The sequence below is a fragment of the Ursus americanus genome, chromosome 21 (assembly GCF_024610735.1).
Source record: "Ursus americanus isolate L20-20 chromosome 21, mUrsAme1.1.p, whole genome shotgun sequence".
NCBI lineage: Eukaryota > Metazoa > Chordata > Mammalia > Carnivora > Ursidae > Ursus > Ursus americanus.
Window position 1 is genome coordinate 35,015,234 of NC_142147.1, and position 23,432 is coordinate 35,038,665.

Below are 23,432 nucleotides of genomic sequence, written 5' to 3' on the forward strand. Positions count from 1 at the left end.
TATACCTGACATGCATCTAAATACAATCCTGTTGAGGTACCTGGGTGGCTCAGTCAGTTAAGCATCTAACGCTTGGTTTCAGCTCTGATCATGATCTCAGGGTTGTGGGATTTAGTCCCAGGGTGGGCTCCATGCTCAGCTTGGCGAGGGGGGGGGGAGATTCTGCTTGAGGATTCTCTCCCTCGGCCCCTCCCCCTGCTCATGCGTGCACTTGTGCACTCCCTCTAAAATAAATAAATAAATCTTTTTAAAAAAATAAATATGATCCTATCTTGCAGACTGTGAGCACAGTTAGTTTTCCCTGGAGGACTCTAACTCATCATTGGGTCCCTCTTTCCACAGAAACTCAGTAGAAATGCCTTTCCTTTTTGCAGCCACTTAGGAAGAATTTCCTGTCAGGAGCTAGGCAACATTTGTATTTGGGTGTCAGTGGGACCCCAAACTCAGAGTCAGCACATCTGAATTCTAATTATGAGTCTTCTTTCACTACTGTGTGGTCTTGGGCAACTCAACCTAAATGTTCTAGAACCCATGTGGAAAACGAGAGGGTTAGTCTTCTCAAAGCATAATCAGTGGAGTGGTAGCATTACCATCGCTACTAGAAATGCAGAATTTCAGGCCTCACCTCAGACCTACTAAATCTAAATCTTCATTTTAACAAGATCCCCAGGTTGGGGGAAAGTTGGAGAAAGATTGCCCCAGGATTTCTAAATTCCTCATGGGCTCTGAAATTCTGCTTTTATAGAGATGTTAGAATGCAACACAGGTACTTAAAGATCCTGTGGCATTTCAGAGAGTAGTTTCATACACTAGGATCTGAAATAATGTTTCAAATGGAAACACCACTAAGATGCACTCGTGCTTGGGTGTGTCACATGCTTTACTCCCGACAGCTCATCAAGTCGTCATCACTACCCTGCCAGGTCCTACAGCTACCCCCATTTTACAGATGAGGAAACACAGCCGAGACATTAAATAACTGGACCAGGCTTGCAAACTAGTAACTGTGAACCTGAGATTCGAGTAGGAGTTGTCTGGTTCCAGAGCTAGCAGCAAATCACTGTGCTGGTTAGAAACAGCTTCTAGTACCAGCAACGAAGTTCTTGTGTGTGTCTCTGTGTGTGTGTGTGTGTGTGTGTGTGTGTGTGTGTGTCCGTGTGTATACATTGATTTGTGTATGTGATCTTTCTCAATTACTCTACCGTATTTTCTTCTTTTAGTGTTACACAGAGACTTAGAACTGTGATTTTCTCTGTGTATTTAATAAGCTGACACTGTTTAATAACCCTGTCACAAAAGATAGGCAGGCAGTCACCCACAGGGTTGTAAGAATTCCCCACATCTCCCTCCCTGTTGGCTCCCCCTAAAATTCTCCTGGGAACACACCAGCTATATATTTTTTTAATTATTGAAGTATAGTAGACATACAATGTTATCTTAGTTTCAGGTGCACAACATATTGATCCGACAATTCTATACATTACTCAACACTCACCATGACAAGTGTAGTCACCATCTGTCACCATACGGCGTTATGACAATATTATAGACTACATTCCCTATGCTGCACTTTCCATCTCCATAACTTATTTATTTTATAATTGGATGTTTGTTTCTCTTAATCCCCTTCACCTGTTTCACCCATCCCCCATACACCAGCTAGATTTAAAGGAGCTGTTTCCAAAGTCTCCTCCTGAAGACTTTATTTTTGTAAAGAGAATATATTGATCTTAGGGGAGCAGAGAAAAAAATGTGGCCTGCCTGGTTACAAAAGGATCCTGTATCAGTTACTCTGATATTATAGCTTTCCATCATAATGTTTAAATAATATATATCATATTATAATATGATGATGATAATGCTGTGATAATATAGTTATATAACATATTATGAAGTGTTATATGCACCATACTGTAACAGTATGTGTATTATGTGATGAGGGAACAGAAGGCAAGCTGCCCACAAAGCAGAAACTGACACCCCGCAACCCCACCCCCCACCATGGGATGTACTTGACATTCCTCAGGCACTCCTGGCTGCCCTAAAGGACAAAGAAATAGTTAACCTATAGATACCACAATCCTGCAAGACTTAAGTCTCCCTCAGTTTACAAATGTCTTAGCAGTTTACAAGAAGGAAGCATTTCTACCAATAACCTAGCTTCTGGAAGGGAATGTAGATACTATTAAATGTCTTTATAATCTGCAGCCTCCAGGAAGTTCCCAACCATCTTAATGTTAATGCCTTGCTGGAGGGAAAAACAACCTTAACCTGACAATGGCAAGGCCTCTGGTATCCTGTGAATCTTCTTCAACATATGAAAGTATTTTCTCAACCTCCCTTTTTCCTTACCTCCCCCAACCCCATGGTATATAATCAACCACCCCTCAAAACCCCGGGGCAGCAGCTCTTTCTGTCCCCTGTGCTTTAATAAACCACCAACTTTGCACCAAAGATACCTCAAGAATTCTTTCTTGGTCGTGGGTTCCAGACTCCACCCCACTGAACCTCACCTATATTCCCAACCATGTCATTATGTACTGTATATATCATATCTATATATATATGCTTGCTTCAGGGTCTGCTGTGAGGGGACAAGAAGAGAGATTAAGTGGCCCTTTGCAGATCAACTTTATGACAATGGCCTGACCAAGGTTTACCACCGAGGTCTCCCTCTTAGCATTAAATGTTTCATAAGAAGCACTTGAGCTGGGCATGTCATTCCTGGCCACTTTCACCTGTCTCCACCCTGGGTGAATGACAACATTCTTGAGCTAGAATGGCCCAGGCAGAATCCAATAAAATTGTTGTGGATGCAAAGGGAAGTGGGCTGGGGTTTCTGAGCACTGCCCCCGATGCGTACCTTTACTACACTGCTACACATTTAGAGTGTTAGGTTCGCATTACCTTTGATGCTTCCTGCAAGGCGGACTTTAGCACTGTGTCTATTGAATTACACAAGGGGTCCCTGCAAAATGATTGGAAGGAAATGCTCTATGTGGGATTTTTCTGAGTTTTCCAATAAAGACAAAACAATCTTACTTGAGAGGGCTTCCTCTTCTTCATAATCAGATTTTCCCTGTGCTTCTGGCAATGGTGGTCGATTTATGAATTAGCTCTGCAGATAAAAGGTATATTTTAGAAGTCAGACCAGTTAAAGCTCTGATACTGAGCATATTCATGGGCAGAACTGCTATAAAAATCCCCTTGGTGCAGATGTAGAGCTAGATTTTACCTTTAAGTGGCAGAATCAGCTTTGTGACCAAACAATTAAAGAGAAGAAAACATGGTCTAAATTTGTTAAGGGAAGTCTGCAGAACGGCTGTGAAGTGACAGGCGACAGAGCCAGGACTCAGGTCTGCTGCTTCCAGACTTGCTGCCTGACAAGGAGAAAACTGGAAGGGAACAAAAGAGAGCTAAGAGGGGACCAAGTGGCTCCTGTGGGCGTCAGACTCCACATAATGGCATGACCAGGTGGTCTTCCTCTGGCACAAAGAGCTGTTGAGCATTGTTTGATAATATTCCAAAAAGAAAATTGTGGAGCCAAGTTTCCCAAATGTTTCATATAGAAGCAGTTCATGACTAAGCATTTCTCTTGTCTCCTATGTGTTTCTAGTGTCTGGATCAAAACCCAACACCATGCCTTGTTCTTCTAGAGTCTGTTGTCTGGATTGGGGATGCTGAGACCTACAAGCCGCCCTTGGCTAGATGCAGATATGTTTACACCATGAGGGGAGCCCACCCTTCCATTTCGTACGATATTTCTGAACCAACATTGTATCACGACCATTTCAAACATAAAGTTGGAAGAAGTTCATACCAAAAACCAGATAGTCATTACCTAAATTCCACAATGAATATTTTTACTAGTTTTTATCATATATATGTATATAATATACACATATGCACATCAATCCATCTCTCTATACCTCCTTCAATCCATCTTGTTTTTGGTGTATTTCAAAGTATGTGACAAATATCTACCACACCACCTCCTAATACTTCTGCATGCGTATTATTAATTAGAGTTTGATATCTTTTTATGATTCTGCTTTTCCTTTAGAGGTAAAATTTATATACTATGAGACCCCAAATCTTGCAGATAACATTTGCATTCTGACAAATATATAGAAATGAGCAACCCAAACCCCTATAGAGACAGAAAGCACCCCATCCCCCCAGAAGGTTCCCTCCTGACCCTTCCCAATAACTATCTGCCTCACCCCCTAGTGGCCACCACCGTTCTGATTTCTTTCCACCATAGATGGCTTTTGTCTGTTCTAGAATTCTGTATAAGTGAAATCATACAGCATGTATATACGTTTTATTGCCTTTTTCCATTCAGCATAAGGTTTTTGAGATTCACCCATGTTGTTGCAAATATCAGTAGTTTATTCCTCTTTGTCACAGAGTAGTATCGCATCACCTAAATTTAGCACATTTTTAAATCCACCCTCTGTACTGATGGATGCCTGGGTTGATTCCAGTTCTTGGCAACCATGAATAAAGTGCTATAAGCAATTACCCATGTACAAGTCTATGTATGGACATGGGTTTTCATTTTTCTTGAGTACATACCTAAGAGTAAAATTGCTGCATAATGGAGTGGATTCATGTTGAGTGTTATAAGAGACTGTTGGTCCTTTTTCCAAAGTAATTGCTCCACTCCCCATCAGTGTATGAGTGTGGCTGTTGCTAAACATTTTCATGAACATCTGGTACTGCTGGGCTTTTTGACCTTGGATGGGTATGTCGTGAAGTGTCGTTGTAGATTTGACTTGCATTACTCTAATGACCGTGTGCTTACTGGCCACTCACACATCTTTCTTTGTGAGGTGTCTTTTAAAATATTTTACCCAATTTTTATTTTATTTTTTTTGTCTTTTCATCATTGACTTGTATGAGTTCTTTACATGTCCTGGATACTAGACCCCTGTCAATATATATTTTGCAAATATTTTATTCCAGACTGTGGCTTGACTGTTCATCTTTTAATCATGTTTTTGATGGGCAGAAGTTCTTAATATTAATATTAATAAAGTCTAAGTTTAATGTTTTTCTTTTGTGGTTATAGCTTTTGGTGTAGTCTAAGAAATCTGTACCTACCACCATAGTAGAGAAGACATTTTCCTATGTTTTCCTCCAAAATCTGTACAGCTTTAACTTTCACATTTAAGTCTATGACCCATTTAGATTTTTTAGGAATAAAATAGATGTCATATATGTGTGTTTCTGGTTGCTCTATAGATTTTCTCTTTATCGTGGGTTTTCGGCAGTCTTGACTGTAATGGACCCACAGGTAGTTCTGTTTATATTTGTCCTTCTTTGGATCTGATGAGCTTTTGATTTTATAATTTTATGTGTGTTACCATATCTGAGAAATCTTCTGCCATTCTTTCTCCAAACATTTTTTTTCCCCTAAACTCTGGGACAAAAATTACTCACATTAGACCTTTTGATATTGTCCCACAGGTATCTGAAAAGATTTGTTCATGTTTTTTCTTTCTCTCCATTTTCTTCATATTGAATAATTTCTATTGATTTATATTCAGGTTGACTGACTTTCCTCTTTCATCTTTATTTTGCTGTTAAGGCCAACTGGTGAATATTGTCTTTTATATATTTTATTTTTCAGGGCTAGCATTCCCATTGGGTTCGTTTTTGTTATTTCTGTGTCTCTGCTGAGATTTTCTATCATTCATTATTCTAAGCATATTTTCTTTTAGGTCCTTGATCATAGTTATAGTAGCTGCTTTCAAACCATTCATTGCTAATTCCAGAATCTGGGTCACCCTTGGGGTTGGACTCCATCGATTGCCTTTTCTTCTGAGAATGGGTCATATTTTCCTGCTGTTGTCTTCTTAGTGCCCATCAAAAACTGCATTGCATCCTGAACATTGTAAAAGATATGACTTAGAAACTCTGGATTCTCTTCTGTTCCTCCAAAAGAGCATTTTGTTTGTTTGCTGTTTTGGTTTTAGCTGAGCTAAACTCAAGCCTACATGCCCCATCTCCCCTGCAGTGAGCGGCAGCTCGAATACGAAAGCTTGGAGACTGTCCATGCCTGCATGCCTCAAGGTCACCATCAGCAGAGTTTGGGGCAAGTTTATACACAGAAGTTGAGACTCTGTCTCTGAATCTCTTCTGTCTGGGTTTCCCTCATTTACTGTCTCGTGGCTGTTGTCCTGAAGCCTGTCCAGTATCCTGTAAGCCCCCAGCTCTGTGGGTTTTCCAACTTTCTTTTTCGTTGCCTCCTTGACATTGACTGGTCCTCCTCTCAGCTTAAGAGCCATAAACATGGGAAATTCACCCAGTACCATCTTCTTCAAAGTTCACACCTCTCTCTCTTCTTTCTGCTTTATTTCACTCTCCAGGTCTCCCAGGTAGGTATTTATTATATGTTGTCAAGAGCGTATGGCTGTTACCTACAGGATGGTTAGTCAAGTAGGAGCTACTCGGCTATTCTGGAAGTGGGATCTTCTGCACATCCTGTTCATTGGCTTCACAATATTCCATTGTAAGAATGGACCATCAGTTATTTACCTTCTCTTTTGTTTCTCGTTATTAATATTATTTTCCTTAACTGCCGTTGTGGTAACTTTGGCTGACATAAAGTTAACCTGAGTCTGACACATGCTTGATTTGAAAGTGAGGCACGGGACAGCTTCTCTGAACTAAAGTTAAATTACCCCATCTGTAAAATGGGGTCATAAGAATAGCAACCATAAATGTGCTTTATGAGACTTTAATGAGGATAATACTTCCACCATATGCAAACAGTAATTTAATGAAACAATATATTTAAAACGCCTAGTACAACTCTGGCATGTAATAAATTCAAATTAGAGGCTACTTTCCTCTTTTTGTTGTCCTTGTTATCATTATCCTTGTCATTCACTTTTTGCTCTCACTCAGAATTCTCATAATTATATAAATAGAAGATTGGAGAACACGTGGCATTTTTCTTCCATTTTTATAAGTAAATATATTACGAGGGTTTTCTTATGTTGGTCAAGTTGTTTTGAGAACACGATTTTAATGGTTGCATAATACTTTACTAGAAAGATAAGTTATTTATTTGGGTGGTCCATGATTTCTGGGAAAAAAAACGGAAGTTACACATACGTATATTATGCAAATTTCTCTGGGGGGGGGAATCCTACAAAACAACTTTATTCTAATTGCAGCCTAGTATTTACTAGGTAATGTCAACAAGATAAAGTTAAGTAGCAAATTTCAGAAGCTATGATGCTTATTAAAAGTACTTTCATATTCAGAGTAATAAAAATGACATATCTCCCTCATCCTTTTTTAAGGAAATTGAAGTGCTCCATCAGCTTTGTTCCATTAAGATCCTCACAATGCCTCCGTGGCATGGGTGAAGGTCAAGGAGGCTCCACCTTGTGGAGATGGAGTATCAGGCATCATCATGATGAAGTCCTTTCTCCAGGAGCATCCATAGTAGGAAGGGCCCTTTGTCTCCTTCCTCAGGTTTCTCTGCTCTGGAGATGGTTCAAGGCGGGCACAAGTCAGATTGGGGATGGCAGCCAGCTGCTTGGTCCCGATTCACTGAGGCTGGAAATCCATACCCAGGAAAATTTGAATGCCTATGTGTGAAAACATGGAGGGAAAATTTGGTTTCACTCCCACTCACTGTCTTTCCAGACATTTATGGAATGAATACATGACTGGGGGAGCAATTTCTACTACATCTCCTCCTCCTCCCGCACCCGGGCACTCCACTAAACACTCGGCGTGCACGATGATTATCTAATTCAATTCTCATGACAAATCTGTGAGACATACCCTATTTTTAGCCATATTTTAAAGGCAATAAAATTAAGATTCAGATAGTTACCACCCCCAATGTCCACAGCATCCCTGTGATATATATTTTCTGAGTGTCTTGCACTGTTAAAATCAAAGAAGTCTGCTTTTGTCTTGCACAGTCTTAAGAAGTAAACAGCGTATCCCTTCAGAATATAGAAGAAGGGTTGGGAAGAGCTTTATTCTAACCCACAAGGAAGATCATCAGTGGATGGGATGGGAACCTTGGCAGAAAGTTAGTGTGTTATTTTGCAGTCCCTATTAGTAAAGAAAGATCTCCTGGGCCAGATAGTCTTTTAACGTCGAAACAATCTGATCATCTTAACTATTGAACACCACTATGTCAACCACAATGGCAGACCCTGAGGATACGCTGGTAAATGAGACAGAAGTGGTCTGTGTCGCATGAGTCTGATGGTGTGGAGAGGAAGACAGGGACTGAACCAGGGGTTATACCTGTGCTAAAGGGATGTTACACGGTGCTTGGGACACATGTCAGGGCCAATCACCTAGACCAAGGATATTTCCAGAGTTTAGGGAACAGGGTAAAATCATGCTTTTCAACAAACAGAGGGTACCAGCCAGTACAAGAGATGATAGTTTTCCAGATTCACAAAGATCTCACCAAGTTTGCAACAATGGACTAAAGCAATGGAGATGAAATTTTTGTTCTAGAATTATGATGTACCAGTAAGCACAGAATCAGGAGGTTTGGCAGGAGAACAACTTACATGGGAAAGACCAGAAAATGTTCCTCCACCACAAGGTCAATATTAATTAGCAAAGCATTTGATGCTTCCATTTCAATGGCAACAGTGCATTCACACATTCGTTTGCATGCAAAGGAAAAGAAAAATATTTTATATCTATTCCCAGATATGTTTTGAATGGTGTCTTCCCTTTCAACTTTTCTGGTAAGATGGTTTGTTTTTTTTATGGGGAAATAAGAAATAAGTTTGGGAGCAATTAACTTGATAAGAATGATTCAGAACCACAATAGAAGCTGATGTGCTTTCATGCTCTCTAAATATCTCCACTAAATATATAGTAATTGGATATTTATAAGAGTTCAGACTCTCCCATAACTAAAGTGGAAATTATAATATGTTGGTATGGGATGTACAGTTTTAAATATGGCATCTTACTAAATTCTAAAAATACCTTTGAGGGGAACTCCCATTGGGTATGTCCCCCCTGTTTCAATAACATCAGGACAGTTTCCATAACTCCATGCTGAACAGGATTAACCAGGATATGGTGAAGTTAGAAAGGATAATCAGGATAGGAAAACTAGACAGAAAGCAAGATGGGTGCAGTCCTACTGCTCACTGGAGGAGGAATAAGATCACTGCCCCCATGCCGTGGATGTGGAAATTAAGATTTGGAGAAATTACCGACAAGCCCAATATCACAGAACAAATGCACAACAGACCCCAAAACACATCAGCCCCACTAAAATTCTTTGTTTCTCTATACTCCTCTGCACTGCCTTCCAATAATATGAAAAATGAAATTGGTATTGGAAAAGATGCCAACTCAAAGAGAAATTCAACAGAACTATAGTTGGAAACTTCTTTTCAATATGCACCTCCAGCTGTGATATGATGAGACTTCCACTCCCTTGATGCTTAGAACTTTCTTAATCTTAGCAGCTCACTAGTTGTTTAACATGCCTGATATTAATCATCTGATTGGGAAGCTAAATATAATGAGGGGTGTCAGGCTGTTAGAACACTCTTCTGCCTATCCCAAGTTATATTTTATTGAGTTGTCAATATTAATCATCAAGAAAGATGGCTCCAGGTAAGTCTCAACATCTCATCAATAATACTTTACCCACTGTGGCTCTTTGGAGACCAGAAATTTACAATGAGTTTAGCATGCTGCTCTGGACCCATCATAATTTTTATTATGCTTTGTGGCTGTGCTGACTTCCAGAAGAGGCCTTCCTAAAATCCTAAGGTGACAGAAATCAATTTTCAGATGTAAATTTGGGTGCCATAGGTGGTACTTTTTACACCCGACAAATTGCTTGTCTCTGGTTTTGAACTAATGATCACATAAACAAAAGATTGGAGATAATTGATTGCATTAATGGCTGGGAGAAATTTATGTGGCTGGGGCAAAGTTAGCAAGGGGTAGTCAGGAAGAGGATCTATGACCTTGAAAAAGTTTGTTTTGATGTGGAATGTCAGGGGTTTTTGTTTGCCTCTTGTGTTTTTTTACTTTATTTTTACAGAAGCATTCATCTTCCCTTTGGGGTTTAGTCACTCTGTGTAGCAGAATGACTATGTGACCCTGTTCTCAGAACACATTTATGGAGAAGAACCCATGTTAAGACCTTTAGAAAGCAGTGTCCTTTCAGTTTTCAAGATAATGGGAAATGTATTCATTTATACAACAAACATTGAGAAAGTATCAACTGAGGATGCACTTGGCTGCAAGTAACCAGCACACCTGATTAAGAATAGCTTAAATAAGTAGAGGTGGTTTTTCTTGTTGAATAAGTAGCCCCAGGATAGATGACTGTTGGGATTTGTTACTGCTTAACAATGCTGTGAGAAAGCCAGGCTATCCCTCTACTTGTTCCCACCATCCTTCATTGGCTGACTTTAACCCTCACACTTGCCCCTTCATGGTTGCAAGATGGCTGCTGCATAGCCAACTATTGCACCAGCAAGGTATAGAGAAGGGAGAAAGGGTAAGCCAGAAACATTTGTCCTCTTTGCAATAAAGATAGTCTTCCCAGAAGCCACCGGAAGTCTAGTATTTATTTCTCACAAGCCACAACGTTATCACACAGCTACCCCCAACTGTAAGAGAGGCTGGAACAGCAAACGTTTGTCCATTCCATTGGTGCCTTGAATAAGCTCCAAGTTCTACAGCAAGGAGGAATGGAGAAATAAATGTTAGGGAGACAAACAGCCAAGTCACTATAGGGTGTATGCTCAAATACATATATTTGGGGAACACTGGCTTTATTTTCTTGCTTACAGGACTTTTCAGAGCTTTCAATATTTTAATACCCATTGAGGCCCTCAATGAGGCATAGTTGTGATAGTCAGCATTTTGCCAAAGTAAACATAGGCCTCCTACTATTACTTTCCTTAGAATCCCTATTAATTCAGAAGTGTTCTGAGTGGCACTGTGGAATGCTGTCTTATGTCCAGCTCACACCCTTTATTGGGAAATAGAAACACATTTGTCTCAAATCAGCACAGCCTTCTATATCTAAGGCATGTGTCTAGCTGCTCTAATTGAGAACAGATCAAGGCACCAGGACCTATGAGTGGGTCCCATGAAGAGTAGATGGAGATGCCAATGAAAAAATATTAAAAGAATGCCAAACTGAGATAGCAGGCCCCTGATGTCTTTAAATTCACGTCAGGTCTTAGGCAAAATTAAGAGGTGTTCTCAGACGTTGCCTTGATGCTGCAGGGCAGGCATATGCTCCCCCACACACATTTAAACTCAGTGAGACCCAAAGCCTAGACAATATACAGTGTTAGTGGCTAAGAGATGCAGGGTTCAAATCCTGGCTCTGCCATTTGTAAGCCATGTGATCCTGGACAAGATACTCTGAGCCTTGGCTTACTTATCTGTAAAATGGAGATTGTTCTGCTTGCTGGAGCTGTAATGGAGACTCCATGGGATAATGGTTCTAAAGTGTTCTTTGCAAGATAGGGAGCCATTTTCAGCCCAGATCCTTTGTTAAGAGCTGAGCTAAACTGAATCCCTTTGTTAAATCAAAACTGTATTCTCCAGGGTTTTTTTAGAGTCTTGTATAGCTTTGATTTTCAAAGCAAGATATTTTTGACACTGATGCTTTGACCATAGCATGTGGACCATGCTTTGAACTCAGGTATTACATCTGCTTTACTGATGTTCTTTGCTTCAAGAAACAAATACAGACCACCAGTCTTGAATCCAATTCATAATATATTGCTTCTAGAAATCATACACAAAAACTAAAACAGGCAGTAGCTAAAACGGCAAACAGTAAAATCTATTGTAGAGGTAAAATTGGCTGAAAGATCAGATCTTGCTGGCATCATGGAAAACCACACAAAATAATGTCCTATGAAAAATTAAATGTGGTGGAAAGAATGAGAGCAAAATAAAATGATCATGGCCAAAACTACACAAAGGAAATGTTATTATTGACTAGAAATTGATGCCAGAATAAAAAGTTCTTTAAAAACTTTAGAACTGCAAAATTGGTCTTGGTAGAATAAAGCCACACAACAGAACTCACAAATCAGAAATTCCCGTTGGCAAAATTTAATTTGGCAAAAGCCATCAATGAATCAAATAGTTGGCCTAAAATGCATACGTCCCACAATTAATCCTGATGAAAATAATTTCAACAAAGTAAAACTGAATTTTTTTCTGAAGTTGTTTATTCTGTGTAGAAAACTGAACAATGACTTAATTTGGCTAAATAGAGTTTGCTTGAGAAATACTACTAGGTGAAAATTGTCGATATAATTCTAATTCATTTTAACTGCTTTGAAATATGAATAAAAAGCTAGCAAGCTCAAAATAATGAGATTAAAACTTTCTGTACTCGTTGTAAATATAATGTTTAACATGGCACCCACAGCACAAAAAAATCCATATTATTATTGCTTAACTTCTTATGCATTCATTGAATTTTTAAAACCAAGATCATTTTTTTCCAAACACTTAAGTCCAAGATTTTCATTGAGTACAAGATGAGTACTAACTACAAATGGCCTTACCTATACATTGAGGGTTGCTTAAGGGGATGATTTAATAATGTTACTAATAAGAGAAGCGGGAGGGAGAAGTAGTTACCACCTTTATTGAACATTTTCTTTGGAACAGTCCCCATGACTGGGAAGGGCTTCATTAAAGATTATCTCACAGGCATTTGGGAATCACAGAATTATTTTAAGAAGTACCTGTTGTTCAGACTTTGCCTTAATCCAGATGTTCATTCCCCTTTGGTCTCGTGACAGCAAGACTCTTCTCAATTCCTGTGTCTTTAGCTTGTGCTGACACGTGGCCAGTTTGACTCTGACATGTTATTTTCTTATGCTGAGGGTGTCGTATCGAGTTTCATGGGCTTTGTGCTTACCTGCTGCCTATTAGGCTTATATCTCACAATGCTGTGACTTTAAATGTCAGCGTTGTCACTATGACAATGGAGCTAATAGCAGGCTGTTGACATTCTCTGGACACAATTTGTGATACCCTTTTCATTTCCTTGAACATTTTCATGTTTCCAGGTGATGTTTGCCCACAGAGCCACATCACAAAGCCCAGGGTTTACTGAAATGTGTCTGACCTAGATCAGCAGCCCCTAGGTCCAAGAGCCATTTCTGATCCAACCTTGTGTGAAACAGTTTCCCTCTCTGGGTCTCAGCCCCTGTCTTATAAACTAAAAGTATCATTACCTACACCATGGGATTATTGTGAAAATAAAGTATTTAAACGCCCTATATAATCAGAGCTTCTCTAAAAAATGTGACCATTTCATGATTCAACGTGTTTAAAGCTTTCTATATGTGTTCATGTGATATTTTAAAACTTTATAGATTAGAAAATACTTCAGAGAGGGTGCCTGGGTGGCTCAGTCAGTTAAGCGTCCAAATCTTGATTTTTGCTTGGGTCCTGATCTCAGGGTCATGAGATGGAGCCCCAAGCTCTGTGCTGGGTGTGGAGCCTGTTTAAGATTCTCTTTCCCCACTCTTTGCCCCTTCCCCCCCCCACCCCACTCCCACTCTCTCTGTCTCTCAAAAGAAAAAAAAAAAAAGAAAAAATATAATACTTCAGATAAATAAATGAGCTCTATTGCAAGTTTCTTGCCAACATTTAGAACCTGGTAGGTAATGATTATAGCAGTTAAGAAGAGGAGTTAACCAACCATGGCCCATGGGCCAATTATAGCCCACTGTCTAATTTCATCAACAAAGTTTCACTGGAACACACCATGCCCATTCATGATATACTGTCTATGGCCACTTTGCTACAATGGCAGAGTTGAGTGGTTGCAACACAGACAGCATGGCCTACAAAGCCTAAAATATTTGCTATTTGGTCCTTCACAGACAAAATTTTTTGCTGATCCTTGGCTTAGAGTTTGCAAATTAATTTCCCTCTTTTTCTTTCCTTTTCTTTTTCTTTCTTTTTTTTTTTTTTTTTTTTTTTTGAGTTGGGGTCTTGCTATGTTGCCCAGGTGGAGTGCAGTGGCTGTTCACAGGCACAATCCTCCTATTGATCAGTACAGGAATTTTGACCTGCTCCATTTCCAACCTGGGCTGGTTCACCCCTCCTTAGTCAACCTGGTGGTACCCTGCTCCTGGGATGTCACCATATCGTTGCTGAACTTAGTGCCGACACCCAATCAGCATAGAACTCCTGGGCTCAAGTGATCCTTCTGCATCAACTTCCAGAGTAGCTGGGACCACAGGCACATGCCACCATGCCCAGCTGCAGATTACTTTCTATCTCTGTAGATTCAGATCCACATATACATTTGGTCACATACCGCAGCAGTCAGTGAAGTAGGTATCAAACCCATTCTACAGACATGTAAACTAAGGCACACAGCTTATAATGGCAGAGCCAAGCATAATCCCAGCCCATTAACACCACATTCCACATCTAATCATTAGCTCATAGCCTTTCAGTCCTTAATTTTACTTTACAAAGGTGTTTTCCATTGTATAATTAATGTCATGGCTTTATTATTGAATCATTACTCAGGGAATACCTGCTATGTGGCAGGCACTGTTCCACCCACTTGGGCATAGAGTGAATGAAAGACCTCCTATCATCACAGAGCTTATGTTCCAGGCTGTTGTGCATGTACGTTATGGCTCCTGGGGTCTTAATCACACCCACCCAGCCCATCACTTTGGCTCACCACGTACTAGCATGTATGGTGCCAAGTCCTGCCACTACAGCAATGAAACACATGGGTTAGTCTTTGCCCTGGAGGTGGGAGAAGAAGTTCACAGCCCAGTGGGAAATTGCCTTTAGGGCACATTCTTGATTTCTAGAATGTGCTGTGGACATGGACAAATATCATGAAATATAGTATGATGCCTTATTTGCCGTGCACTTCTATCTCATGACTTTGCTCTAAGGGCTGGAAATAGGAGATGGATCTGAGTAAACACTAACAGAGTCAAAAGATTTCAGGGATTATGGAGACAAATGCATCTCAGATTTTAATGTGCATGTGAATAAATCACCAGGGATCTTGTGAAAATGCACATTCTGGTTCCATGTGTGGGGCCTGGGGCTCAACATTTCTAATAAGGTCTCGGGCAACACTCTGAGGACCATGCTATGAGTAACAAGATACCAGTGAACAGTCATATTCCTCTAAGATCCCTCAGATTTGATGCTGGAAGCAAGAAACGTGGGTGGATTCTCAATTTTAAAGGCAAGGATTTGAGCACCTGAGCCCAGTGTGGACCAAAACTGTGATCACCCCATGTAGATGTGAGACCTTGGGAGTCATCCTCACCCCAGAAAAGGCTATAACTTCTATCTACCCCATTCACCAGTTTCCCCTCTCTCTCTTCTAGCCCATACTTTTCTGCAGCTCCAGGCTTCTCCTTGCCCCCTGCCCAGCCTACTTCATGATTCAGACCACCCTACCCTGGTAGAGATGTTGAGATTTTTTTTTTTTACTCTTTTCAAGTTCAAGTGAGGAAAGCCGACAGCATTTCTAGCACAGTCTCTTCACTCTCAGTAGTTCTGTCAGACTGACTTGCAAGTCTTCCCAGCCTGTCTGCTTAGACTGCACAAACTAGTGATTAAAACTTAGAACAATAATTAGACCTTTATTTTCAAAGCAAATTAGGTTTCCAGACCAGACTTCCACATTCATTACAATACAGACTAATAAAAACAAATCTGGGCACATATGCTTTTTATGCTTTTGTGTTATAAAATCTATCACAGCATTAAAACAATTCTTTTTTAAAAAGTCATTCATGAACCCCCTGCAGAATACTGTGAACATTCCCTTCTGTTTCTCATCCAGATATATTGCACATATGTACACACAGTATATACACAAGTGTGTATTGTAATTTTGCCACTTGTTATATGATCAACATTTTCTCTGTTGTCTTATGATCTTACTATTTTTAAAGGCTGCACAGTATACCTTTAGTCAACAAACCAAAATGTTTGTAAACAGTTCTTTGTGAAACATTCTAGTGGTTTCCTGCCTCCCTCCCTCCTTTCCTCCTTCTTCCTCTTTTCTCCTTTTCCCCAGTGGCCTCTTCTGTCCTCTCCCTACTTCCTCCTTCTTTATCTTCTTCTCCTATCAGAAAAACAATGCTCCATGAACAATTGAATTATTTTAGGGTACATTCTCAGCCAGTAGGAGGAGGAACACTTCTTCCCTTTCTACATAGTTTGAAAAGCCCAATGTCAAAATCAGTAAGGTATTGCCATTTCCTATAAAAATCTGAAAGGATGACACCCTAAACACATCTTAGGTCCACCACGCCAACTGAGTAACTCTGTTATTAATTCCAGTCCCTTTTAACTGCATTCATTCCTGGGGCTGTTGCAATGAGTCCTGACTGAAAACTAAGTCGCCTCAAACCAGGTCCTGATGCTTGGCTCAGCCGCAAAGTCATGGGTTGGTCTTGCACAAGTTTCTTTCTATTCCTACTCTTCTCTAAATACGCACTTTAGATGTTAATACTTCAGCACATAAAACTATCCTGAAGAATTAATCTACTAGAATATGAGCTAATTGACGGAAGTATTTATTTTTTAATCTGTTTGATTCACTACTGTATCCCCAGCATCTAGAACAGTGTATGGCACAGGGTAGATGTTTAATAAATATTTGTTTTATGAATCATGGTAAAAAAAAAAAACTGTAAGATCAGAAAAGCAGTGGTTCTTAAGCTTTCTGAGAATAAGTGTATCCCTTGCATCTGTGTTAACAAATATATCTTCACAAATAATTTCAGTAGGTCCAAAGAATCTGGAAATTTTTCCATGGGCACCAGGCAATTCTGGCATTAAGAATCCCTGGTGTAAAAGAACCTCTAAGTTCTAATTTATTTCACATCATTCTACCAAGTAGAAGAACTTTCAAATAGTAAGTAATCCATACCTTATGACACATTCGATCTTTAAGGTCTGTCAAGATAGGCACTATTATTCTCATTTTTATAGAAGCAAATTTGGTCTCTGGAAGATTCCAAAGACCTATTTGAAGTGACACAATTATTAAGTATGGGGCAGGGACTAGAACCTTGGTCTAATTCAAGTCCAGCCTGCCTTGAGTTAACTGCCTTCCATTACTTCCGAGTTGATTTGCACAACCTTTGTCTTCTTAGCATTTGATTGATGGTTATTGTTAGCGCAGATAATTTGGGCTCCCTTGTAATGATCAAGACGTTTTCGCAAGCCAAGGTCTCAGACGATTAGGACAAGGCAGGTGCTAATGCCATTCTCAGTTTCGTCTGGAAATTTCTAACTAGAGTCCATTAACTTGTCAGCCCTGGTTCCTTCTGAGCACCATACTGATATAATAAAATAGTGCAAATCGATAGAAACCTTAAACTGGCTTCATTTGTCTTCCTTTGTTAGTAATTTTTTTCTTCTTTTATTTCTACTTTCTTTCTCTTTCACTTTAAAAATGAAATTTTGTCTCTCATTGGCTGTGCAGTTCTGTTTTCAGTGTATGTTTTGAGTTATTGGAAATCCAGGCACATCTAGTTTTCCCAAACACACCTCTTATTACCCCAAACAGTGGGAAACTAACCTTATCTAGACTCCCTCGGCAAAACTAGGCTGTCTTGTTGAGATTGCAAATCTAGTAAATTAATTTTCCTTAAGTATAACATGGCTCAGTAACCATGTGGGTGAAGATCTGAAAGTTTTCCAGGACTGTTTTACTTGTAGAATTAATGGTAATACTGTTTTTGCCCAAGATTTGTATAGAAAGAAACTAAAAAATTCTCTAAGTTGAGAGGGGAATGCATTGTGGTTAGCATCTACTGATGGGAATGTGAGAGTGAGGATGGTTGGCAAAGTGCCTTATTGTTCTCTTGCTCCTTAATGTTGCTCACTTAGTTCTCTTGGGAAGTTTTGGACTCAAACTCCATCTACAAAAGAAACCATCACACCTTGCCTAGTCCCGGTGAGATTAACTTCTTGCTCTACGTCCTCCCCATTCTCAAGTTTCTGTCTTCTCCAACTGTTACAACATTATTGGAATAATTGACTCTGTAACATGGATTTCTCTAAGTGGACGCATTTGGATTTGTTCTGAGGAAACACTACGGTTACTTTAATATGCCGATTTTGTACCAACAACATTGGACTAGTCCATCCATCATGAGCTGTAATATGGGTGCACAGCTCTCTCTGAGAGCAGCCAGAGACCAAACATTACCCTGAGGAGAAGGCTGTGTCAGGGATCTGTAGCCAGTATGGGCACACTTTGACAATTTCCCTGCTCCTGGAGAAGTTATCCAACAGCTCCTGTAATTCAAGATGGAAAACATCCTCTCAGTACCATAGCTAAAGGACTGATCACAGAAATGAAGGTGCAATCACAGAAAAATTATCCCTAGGCTATGACCACATTCCATGAGCATTTTATTTTCATCACGACTCATGATTTCAATTTTCAGGACTGAGAGTCTCTGCTGAATCCCAATTTAAATCCTTAATATGAAAGCCTGGGCTTTACAGACATGTGTCGATGCAGTCAGTCAATTTGGGTTTAATCCCCTTTGACTGACCACAGTTGTGTACTAGGAGGGAACTGGCGAGCTTGCATACCCAAATGATGCTGTCCTAATCAAGTGTGGTATTTTCTCTTTTACTTTTGATCTACCACAAAAGTAGATTCAAGACTACTGTTAAATTTGCCCTTGAAAATGATAATTTTTACACCAGAGTTCTTACTATCTGAGTTTTAGTTTAAAGGGAAAAGTGCCTATGCCTTTGAAAGTCAGGACCATGCTAAAGTATTTTCCAATCTCATAAAAAAAAATCCTCTGTACATCTTTGACAATAAAAAAAAAAATCTTAATCTTGTCCTTTGAATAATGTAAAGATTGAATATACCTCTGGAGAAATACTGATATAGACTTAAATCAATATGTCCCCACTTGTCACTGTTTCTCCTCATGCTTTGGACAAATTGCTTAACCTTGCTAAGCCTCAGTTTTGCTCAACAAAAGTTGATATTACCATTTGGATAGGTTATCCAGTTGCCTTTGCCTTTATCATTAAAAAGAAGCATTTGGTCTAAGAGATGAAACATTTCTACACATACATACACACAGTCTAAGACCTATTAAAGTTCATGTAATGAGAAAGCACAATCCTTAACAATTCAATAATCTAGATTTGCCTTTAATCTATTACAATGTTGGTCTTTTCCTCTGAGCTTGGTCCTTTGTACACCTTGCATTGCTCTTCCTTAAAAAATAAGACTTCACGAGCTGAAAAGTCAAAGAGTGTAGATATGCATGATTGAAGTCCATAGAGTAATTAAACATTTACAATTACAGCAGACTTACTAGAGCAGGACTTGAAGGGTGATCTCACTGGTACAGCCAATACCCCACTAATTGCTAGGGACAGTCTGGCTGCTTTAGTGACAACTTCTTCCTCCCTACCTTCCACAACTTGCTTGACTGGGATGATTAAGGAAGGCTTCTGAGGGGAGGTGTCATCTTTGTAATTTAGGTGAGAAGGACATTCCAGGTAAAATAGATGCTATAGGGTAAGATACAAAAGCACGAAAACATAAAGCTTGTTCAGTGAACAATGTGCAGTAGCATTTGATCTAAAGCACATGATTCCGATATAAAAAAGAAATTAGAAAAATTGTCTAGGCTGTAGTTTCAGGGGGCCTTAAAAGTCAGGCTCAGAAGACTGAGTGGACTACACTATACGAAAGAAGAGTCAGGATTTCACTCATTTGTCTCTTCTTGCAACAAATATCCACTGTGTAATTCTGTGCTACCTTCAAGGTAACCTTTGATAAATAGTATTTCAGACTGCCAAGCATATCTTGGACTGAAGGAGGATGAGACTGTAGGGCAAGAGGGGAAGTATGTTGGAAGGCTATGGGGATGGTCTGGATGAGAAATGGCACTGGTATCATATAGCACATAGCAAGGAGTATTTGGAACCACATATGGCATTAAGAAACATTCTTTGGTCATTTTAGTGGTTGCATGGTGATGTATAGTTTATACCTTCAACTTCTTACAGTTTGCCTTCTAATAATATCACAGCACTTCACATACAGTATAAGAATCTTACAACAGAGTGCTTCCATTTTTCCCTTGGTGGAGAACCTTTGTGGTATTGCTGTTACGCATTTTACTTTAATCGTATGTTGGAAATAAACCTCACAATACATTGTTATTATTTCTGCTTTACACAATCAGTTACCTTTCCAAAGCATATTTTTAAAAATTAGGGGGAAAAGTCATCGTTCCTACAGACCCACCATTTCTTGTGCTCTTCATTCCTTTCTGTAGACCCATATTTCCAGCTGGTATCACCTTCCTTACAGCTGAAGGACTATTTAATGCTTCTTACGGTGCTGTTCTGCTGGTGGTGAATTCTTTCACCTTTGAAATATCTGAAAAAGTCTTTATTTTACCTTCAACTTTGAGAGAGATTTTCCGTGAGTTTAGAATTCAGAATTGATTTTTTTTCTTTGAGTATTTTAAAGATTTGCTCCATGGTCTTCTGACTTGCATTGTTTCTCACAACACATCTGCTGTCATCCTTATCTTTTTTTTTTTTTTTCTCTGTAATGTGTCTTTTTCTCCCCCCTGGCTGCTCTTAAGATTTCTTTTTCTTACTGGTTTGAAACATTTTGATTGTGATAAGAAACATATTGAGGGGGGCGTCTGGGTGGCACATCGGTTGAACATCTGCCTTCGGCTCAGGGCGTGATCCCAGCGTTATGGGATCGAGCCCCACATCAGGCTCCTCTGCTATGAGCCTGCTTCTTCCTCTCCCACTCCCCCTGCTTGTGTTCTCTCTCTCGCTGGCTGTCTCTATCTCTGTCAAATAAATAAAATCTTTAAAAAAAGAAAAAAAAGAAACATTTTGAGGGGTGAATCAAGAGAGCATTGAAACAGATAAGATGTGAGCACTGGGAAAAGAGGTAAAATAAATATGGGCCTGCACAGATTAATTGAAACATAGTTGCTTTTTTGAGGCCAATATCAACTATCTTTCAGGTGGAGGAGAGATAGCATTACAGAATGTACCCTAAAAGAAAAGCAGTATCCAACACTTGTGAAGCACAATATATACATATACAATATGTACCTACATACATATACATGTACATGTATACACACACACACTTTTTATACCCACAACAACCCTAGGCATCATGCCTTATAAGTAAATGATGAGCCAGTTTGGGAACAGAATTTGGAATTGGCAAAGCAATCTTACATCCCTCATAAGAGTTCTGTGCGGGCAGGATCACTCCACTCACTGCAGAGGTGTAGAAACCGGTGCTCCCCAGAAGGGTAATAAACTCCCTCATGCCCTGCAGCCTCAGTGGCAGAGGTAAAATAAAAACCAAGATGCCCCAGCTTCCAGGCCAAGGAGCCCTGCTACAACAGGCAGATGCTGAGCCCCACTCAGGGTCTGAGGTTGAAACCCATGGCCCTATGATTTTCTTCACAATTTCCCAGGCCCACCTCCTCTGGGCTCTTCCCCTGCTGTGTTCAACAAGCTTTAATGCCCCGCTGGAATAAAAACTGAGGCCCTTCTCAGGTGGGTAGCGCCAGCGCAGGAGAGAGTGACAGGTCCTCCAAGTGAATTAGAAACAGCCATCCCCTCGAGGGTCACGGCCCCTGTGGGCACATAGCTGCATAACTGAAGGGGAAATTTTAGCCCTCACCTACCTCCTCCAAGGGCCTTTGTGCAGTGGGCATCCTTCACCACTGTAAATGGCAGCCTGACACCTCTTCATGAATTTTTGTATTACAGACATCATGTAACAGTGGAAGTCACATAATAGGTACGCAGTGAATCAGGCTGACTGAATTCTTTCTCATTTTTCACCTTACAATATGATTAAGATCCTTTATATGTCAGCTTATGGGAAGGGATATAAATTATTTTGCAAATATGTATTGAGTACCTATTATATGCCAGGCACTAGTCTAGGTGCAGGGGATACAACTATGTAAAACTGACCCCCAAAATCCTGCACTGATGGGCCTTACATTCTAGTGGAGGAGACAGATAATAAATGAAATAAATCAGTGTAAGTATGTTAGATTGTCGTCTTGCAAAGAAGAGAAAAATGAAGCATGGAAGGGAGCATGATGTGTTAGTGAGAGAGAGAAATACAGGTAAGAGTGGCCAGCCTGGCGTTGTGGAGAAGGTGACACTCAAGGAAAGATGTGAACGGAGTGCAAGCAGCATCGTGGCAGGCAGAATAGCAGCCCCAAGACAGCCACAGCCCCACACCTGGGACCTGTGCAGCTTACCTTCCAGGCCAATAGACATTTTGCAGATATGATTAAATTGAGGATATTGAGATTGGGAGATGCTCCTGGATGACCCACTGGGCCTAATCCAATCACAAGAGAGCCAGAGAGAGATTTGAAGATGCCGCGCTGTTGGGTTGCAGATGGGGAAGGGGCCAGGAGCCAAGAAATGTAGGCAGCAGCCTCTAGCAAGTGGGAAAGGCGAGGAAAGATTCTTCTCTAGAGCCTCAGGAAAAAACAAAGCCCTGACAACACTTTGATTTCAGTCCAGGGAGACCTGTTTGGACATCTGGCCCCAAAGGGGTAAGATGACTTTGTGTTGTTTTAAGCTACCGTCGATTATAATTTGTTACAGCGGCAATAGGAAACTAATACAACAACTCTGTAAGTATCTACAGGGAAGAGCATTCCAGGCTGGGAGAGCAGGAGGTGCAAAGGCTCTGAGGTAGAACATACCTGGATGTTCTAGGATGCCAGTCCAACTGGACTGGGCCAGAGTAAGTCAGGAGGACTTGAGGTAACAGGAGACGGGGCAAATTACATAGAACACTCTAGGCCAGTACAAAGACATTGGTTTTACTCCAATTGCTCCAGTGCTAGGAGGTCATGCTGGAAGCTATGAAGCAGAAGAGTAACGTCTTCCAGTTCATGTTTTAACAGGACCACTCTGGCTGCTGGGAAGCAGGAATGGGGCCTGTCAAGGCAATGGCAGAAGCTAGGGGACCAGTTAAAAGGCTTTTACTATAATCCAGATCAAAGAAGATGTTGGCCAGGACCAGGGTGGTGGCAGTTGGGGGAGGGTCAGGGACTGAGAAACAAAGTCTGAACGTATTTTGAAAATGGAGCTCATGGATCAGATAAAGGATAGGTGTGATACATATAAGTTTAACTGGAAAAGATCCTGAATAAAATTATTTTAGATTTTAAATTTTACAATTTTAAATTTTACAAATTTTACAATTTTAAAATTGTAACGTGTCAAGATAACACATGCCGGAGGCAAGAGGTAGAGTGGGTGACAGCCCAAGCTCCTCACTTGCCAGCAATATGTCCTTGAGCAAGCTGTTTAACTTTTCCGGGCCGCAGTGTTCTCATCTGTAGCAT

General features: G+C 40.2%; 1 protein-coding gene and 1 pseudogene across 1 annotated transcript in view; one reads left to right on the top strand and one right to left on the bottom strand.

The window, feature by feature from the left end:
- The window catches only part of CDH13 (cadherin 13), a 984,218-nt gene that overhangs the window by 399,716 nt on the left and 561,070 nt on the right, over positions 1-23,432 (top strand). The window lies entirely within an intron of this gene.
- Positions 14,001-14,284, bottom strand: LOC148108245 (signal recognition particle RNA; annotated as a pseudogene).